This window comes from Chrysochloris asiatica, unplaced genomic scaffold (genome assembly GCF_000296735.1).
Source record: "Chrysochloris asiatica unplaced genomic scaffold, ChrAsi1.0 scaffold00291, whole genome shotgun sequence".
Taxonomy (NCBI): domain Eukaryota; kingdom Metazoa; phylum Chordata; class Mammalia; order Afrosoricida; family Chrysochloridae; genus Chrysochloris; species Chrysochloris asiatica.
In genome coordinates, this window is record NW_006408809.1 from 2,356,468 (window position 1) to 2,363,244 (window position 6,777).

Below are 6,777 nucleotides of genomic sequence, written 5' to 3' on the forward strand. Positions count from 1 at the left end.
AAAGAATACCCATGCCAAAATATGAGAATGACTTTAATGTCCCTCACTTAGAATGTTGGAACTGTATTGGGAGACTGTTCTGTTTTAAGCTGTTCCTTTTGACTCCTCCCCCTTCTTAGATTCTGCAAACTGTAGTCTTTGCTGAGCAGATCAGTGCACATGTATAGTAAGAACCCTACGTGGGGATTGTCTATGCACTCAGGCACCCCCTCTAGTCACCAGATTGGAGGTGTGCAGACAGTGAGAAACCAATGAGTAGGAAAAAATGTTCATACCTTTATCTCAGACAATTGGTCAGACCTCTGCAGTGGGAGCACTCCTCTGATCCTGCTCCATCACACCAAAGATGGCCACTCTGTCACCTACTGGCAGCTGTAGATTAGAAAACACCACCTTTCTTACTTCTGTTACAAATTTCACTAGCAATAAACCTTTGATCCTCCTAAATATGCCTTTATATGTAGTTCAGAATTCTGGGACTGTTCCCTAAACCTGTTTCATCCAGTATTCTGTGTTATTACTCTCAGAGGTTTGCACAACACTTCTACCTAATCTGCCATCAAGCCCCACCTCTACTCCATCTTCTTTTGATGTTTTCTGCATCATTCAAAATTTTGCTCATAGAATCCTTCCATATTAGAGATCAAGGCTTGATTTTTAATTAATTTCTTTCAGATTGAAAAATGCTAATTGTCTTCCTACCTTTTGGTTTTCTAATACCAGATCTTTGCACATTTCATCGTAATACTTGATTTTGTCTTCTCTGGCTGCCATTTGAAATTTTTTGTTCCGCTCTTTTGCTTCCTCATTTCCTCCATTTGCTTTAACATCTCTATGCTAGAGAGTGAGTCCCTTCTGACAACCATTTGCATTTTTTTTTTACTTCTTTCTTGTCTTCTTAAATACCTTTTGCTTTCTTTCTGCATGATGTTCATGATGTCATTCCACAACTCTTCTGGTATTTAGTCATTAATGTCTAATGCTTCAAATCTATTCTTTAGATGACTTCTAAATTCAGGTGGGATATGTAACAGGTCAAATTTTGTCTCTTGTGGACTTGTTTTAATTTTCTTCAGCTTAAGCTTGAACTTGCATATGAGAGCAATTGATGGTCTGTTCCACAGTCTACCCTTGGCCCTGTTTTGGCTGATGATATGGTATTTTACTGATTGTTTCTGAAGATGTAGCAAATTTGATTCCTACGCTTTACATCTGCTGAAGTCCATGTGTATAATCTTCTTTTATATTGTTTTTAAATATATTTGCAATGAATAAATCTTACATCATTCTATGATGTGTTCTCCAGAATAATTTCTATCATCAAAGTGTATTTCTTTCCTGTTTGTTTTCAACTTTGCATTCCAATTAACAGTAATTATCAATACAACTTAATTGCATGTTTAATAAATTTCAGACTGAAATAGTTGGTAATATTCTTCAATTTCATCATCACTGGCTTTAGTGGTTTGTGTGTGAATTTGAATAACAGTGACTTGAACTGGTCTTCTTTGTAAGTGTACTGATATTATCCTATCCCAGACAGCAGTGTACTTCAAGACAGATCTTGAAATTATATTTTTGATGATGAATATGATGCAATTCTTCTTGAGTTTATTTTTCCCAATATAGTAAGCCATAAAATAGTCTAATTAAAAATGGTTAATACCAGTTCATAGCAGCTCACTAATGCCTAGGATATCAATCTTTTATGTACTCCATTTCATGTTTGACAACTTCTACTTTTCCCAGATTTTTACTTCATGCATTCCATGTCCTCATTATTACTGGATGTTTACAGCTGATTGTCCTCATTTTGAGTCGTACCCCATCAGCAAATAAATGTCCCAAAAGCAACCAGAGGCTTCAGTTATTTCAGTTTGAGTTTGAAAATTGCTAATTGTGCAATTCCTTTTTGGTTTTCTAACTCCAAGTCTTTGTACATACTATTGTAATACAAAGAAACTTTGTATTCTTGAGCTACCCTTTGAACTTTTCTGTTCAGTTCTTATACTTCATTTCTTTCAATCACTTTGGCTGTGCTACGTTCAAGAGCAAGCTTCAGAGTCTCTTTTAAAATCCAGTTTTGTCTCTTTTTCCTTTCTTGTCACTTAATGATGTTTTGATTTCTTCATGTATGTTGTTCTTGATGTCATCCCATAACTCTTCTGGTCTTCAATCATTTGTAGCTAATGCATCAAATCTGTTCTTGAGATGGTCTCTAAATTCAGTTGGGATAAATTTCAGGGAACATTTTGGCTCTTGTGAAGTTATTTTCATTTCCTTCAGCTTCAGCCTAAGCTTGTATAAGAGAAATTGATGATCTGTTCCACATTCAGTCTTTGGCCTTGTTTTGGCTAATGATACTGAGCTTCCCCATAATCTCTTCTCATAGATGCAATCAATTTGATTCCTGTGTATTGATCTGGTGAGGTCATTTGTGTAGTCTTTTTATATGCTGTTGAAGACAGATATTTGCAATGAGTGTATCATTGGTCTTGCAAAATTCTATCATGTTTTTATATCCAACATTGTTTCTATCACCAAGGCCATATTTTTTGGTTACCAATTCTTCCTTTTCATTCCCACCTTTCACATTTCAACCACCAGAAATTATCAATGTATTTTAATTGTATATGTTTGATCAATTTCACACTGAAAAAGTTGGCATAATTCATCATCACCAGCTTTAGTGTTTGGTATGTAAATTTGAATAATAGTGTTATTAACTGATTTTTTCCCCTAGGCATATGAATATTATCCTATCATAGACAGCATTGTACTTCAAGAAAGATCTTAAAATGATTTTTTTGACAATGAATACAATACAGTGCCTCGTGAATTTGTTGTTCCCAGCACAAAAAGCCATATGATTGTTGTTGTTGATAAGTGCTGTCGAGTCAGTTCAGACTCATAGCACCCCTGTATAGGGTTTCAAAGAAGCGGCATGTGAGTTTGAACCACAAGATAGTCAGACTCAACATGGTCAATAGCATTCCATTTTCTGGGCAAATTATTGACTGATGCAGACAGCATCAAAAGAAGATGGAAGGAATACACAAAGTCACTGTACCAAAAGGAAATGGTTGCTATTCAACAATTTCAAGAGGTAGCATATGATCAAAAGCCAATGATGCTGAAAGTAGAAGTCCAAGGTGCATTGAAGGAATTGACAAAGAACAAGGCACCAGGAATTGATGGAAAAAAAATAGAAATCTTTCAAGAAAGTGAGGCAGCATGGGAGGCACTCAATTACCTCTGCCAAGAAATTTGGAAGACAACTATCTGGCAGACTGATTGGAAGAGATCTGTATTTGTGCCCATTCCAAAGAGAGGTGACCCAATGGAATGTGGAAATCATCAGACAATATCTTTGATATCCCATGCAAGTGAAGTTTTACTAAAGGTAATACAGAAATGACTGCAAGCATACATTGACAAAGAACTTCCAGAGGATCAAGCTGGATTCAGAAGAGGCCGTGGAATGAGGAATATCATTGCTGATGTCGGTGGATCTTGGCTGAAAGCAGAGAATATCAGAAAGATGTTTACCAGTGCTTTATTGACTACACAAAGGCTTTCGATTGTGTGGATCATGACAAGCTATGGACAACACTGCAAAGTCTGAATATTCTGAAACGCTTAATTGTGCTCATGAAGAATCTGTTCATGGACCAAGAAGCAGTTGTTCGAACAGAACATGGGAACACTGAATAGTTTAAAATTAAGAAAGTTGTGGGTCAGGCTTGTATTCTTTCATCATACTTATTCAACCTGTATGCTTAGCAAATAATCTGAGAAACTGGGTTATATGAATAAAAACATGGCATCAGGATTGGAGGAAGACTCATTAACAACTCATTAACAACCTTGCTTGCTGAAAGTGAAGAGGACTTAAAATACTGATGAATATCAAAGTGCACAGTCTTTGGTATGGATTGCATCTCAATGTAAAGAAAACAAAAATCCTCACAATTTGACCAATAAACAACATTCTTATCAACAGAAAAAAGATTGAAGTTGTCAAGGACTTCATTCTTCTTGGATCAACTATCAACACTCAAGGAAGCAGCAGTCAAGAAATCAAATGACGTATTGCATTAGGCAAATCTGCTGCACAAGACCTTTTGAAAGTGTTGAAGACCAAAGATGTCAACTTAAGGACTAAGGTGTGCCTGACCCAAGCCATGGTATTTTCACTAACAGTCATATGCATGCGAAAGCTGGACAGTGAATAAGGAAGACCGTAGAGGAATTAATTCTTTTGAGTTATGGTGTTGGAGGAGAATATTGAAAGTGCCATGGGCTGCCAAAAGAACAAACAGATCTGTGTTGGAAGAAGTGCAGCCACAGTGTTCGTTGGACAGGATGACCAAACTTTGTCTCTCATACTTTGGACATGTTGTCAGGAGGGACCAGTCACTATAGTAGGATATCATGTTTGGTAAGGTGGAGGGTCAGGGAGAAAAAGGGTGACCCCCAGCAAGATAAATTGACCCAGTGACAGCAATCGGTTCAAGTGTGGCAACAATTGTGAAGTTGGCCCAGGACTGGGCAGTGTTTTGTTGTGTTGTGCATAGGGTCGCTATGAGTTGGTACCGACTTAATGGCACCTAACAACAACAACAACAGCAATAAATGCCTAAGATATTGATTTTTATGTATTTCATTTTTGAAAACTCTCAGTTTTTCTATATTCATACTTTGTACATTTCACATCTTGATTATTAATGGATGTTTGTAGCTGTTTCTCCTCATTTGGATTTGTGCCCACCAGCAAATGAAGGTTCCAAAAGTTTTGCTCCATCCATATAATTACAGTCAACACTACTTTGAGGTTGCAGCTCTTTCCCAGTTGCATTTTGAGTGCTTTCCCACCTGAGGGGCTCATCTTCTGGCACTATATCTAGCAATGTTTCACTGCTATTCTTGAGATTTTCAGTGGGTAACCATTCAGAAGTACTCCTTTTCTTCTTCCTAGTCTTACTTGATCTGGAAGCGCCACTGAAACTTGTCCATGATGACTGACTCTGCTGGTGTTTCAAATACCAGTGGCATAGCTTCCAGTCTCACTGTACCACACAAGCCACTGAAGTGCAACAAAATGACAGATGGTGGAGCCAAAAACTGACACATCTATAAGTTGAGTAAAGTAGGGATGTAAACTTTCTGTAACACAATCAACCATTTGAGATCAAAAGTGTAGCATTTACCCAAGGACAAAGGTCAGAGGGATTAGAAAGATAGAGAAACAGAGACAGAAAACATAGGGAAGAAGTGCTGTTAGTGATGCTACATTGTGGGGATTGCAATCAATGATGTAAAACAAAATGTGTATGAATTTTTGAATGGAAAAGTTGATTTCCTTTACTAACCTTTACCTAATATACAATAAAAAGTTAAATAAAAACACATAATAATGCTATCATTATTATTAAATTACTACAAGCTCATTACACAAATTCAACCACTAAGGAAATTCACGATGTAAAAAATGAAAACCTCTGATATACATTTGGTACATATTCACCCAAATTTTTCCACTCTAAGCATATTAACTCTCTCTTTTTCTCCACGTTTTGAAAATTTTGGTTGACAAGAAGGTCTGCAGGGCAGTCTGGTGTCTACTTATTTATTTATTTATTTATTTTTATCTCATTCAGTCTGATGTAAGTAATGTTTGCTGAATGATATTGGCTGGAAGTCCTGCTTATTGCAAGCCTTAGGTCAGAGACAAAGCTTTCACTATGTCCATCTAAGGTAAAATGAAATTTTTGGTCAGAGCTTGGATTGGAAAACTTTTTCTGTAAAGGGCCACATAGTGAATATTTTGGGGTTTGCAAGGCATATGGTTTCTTGGTAACTACCTAACCCTGCTGTTCTGGTACAAAAGAAGTCATAGATGATATGTAAATGAATGAGTAGGGCTGTATTAGAATTCTATTGTTGCATAATAAATTGACACAAACTTAGCAGTCTATAACAGCACACGTTGATTACTTCATAGCTTGATAGGGAAGAAGCCTGAATGGGCTCAACTGACTTCTCCATTTGGGGTCTCACATTGCATTGTCTAGGAAGGGCCCATATCTGGAGGCTCTGGAGAAGAATCTTCTTCCAAGTTCATTAACCTGCTTCCTTTAGGTTTTTGGTATCTCCAGTTCCTTGTAGTTGTAGGGTTGTTGTTGTTTCTGTGTGCCATTGAGTCACTTCTGACTCAGAGTGACCCTGGACAGGGTTTCTGAGAGTGGCTGGTGGGTTTTGAACTGGCACTCTTGCAGTTGCCAGTCCAGTGTTTATCCTACAGTGCTACACCAGGATTTACAGGTTTAACATTCTTGTTTCCCTGCTGGCTGTCAGCCAGGAGCTGCTCTCAGCTTGTAGAAGCTTGTTTTAGTCATCTAGTACCACTATAACAGAAATACCACAGTGAGTGGCTTTTACAAACACATTTAGTTTTTCAAGGTCTAGAAGGCAAGCAGTCAGAATAAAGGGTTCCAGTTTTAAGGGAAAACATTCTTCTCTGCCTTCCCTGGGAGAGGGCCTTCTCTCTTTTCAGCCTCTATCCTCAGTTCGTTGATGATCTTCATGCAGCCTGGCACTTGTCTTCCCCATCTCTATTTGTTTCTTTTTGCTTGTTGCTGTTGTTGTTATGTGCCATGGAGTCGGTTCCGACCCATAACGACTCTGCACAGGGTTTCCGAGGCTGTAAATCTTTACGGGAGCAGAAAGCCTCATCTTTCTCCCGCGGAACAGCTGGTAGTTTCGAACTGCTGACCT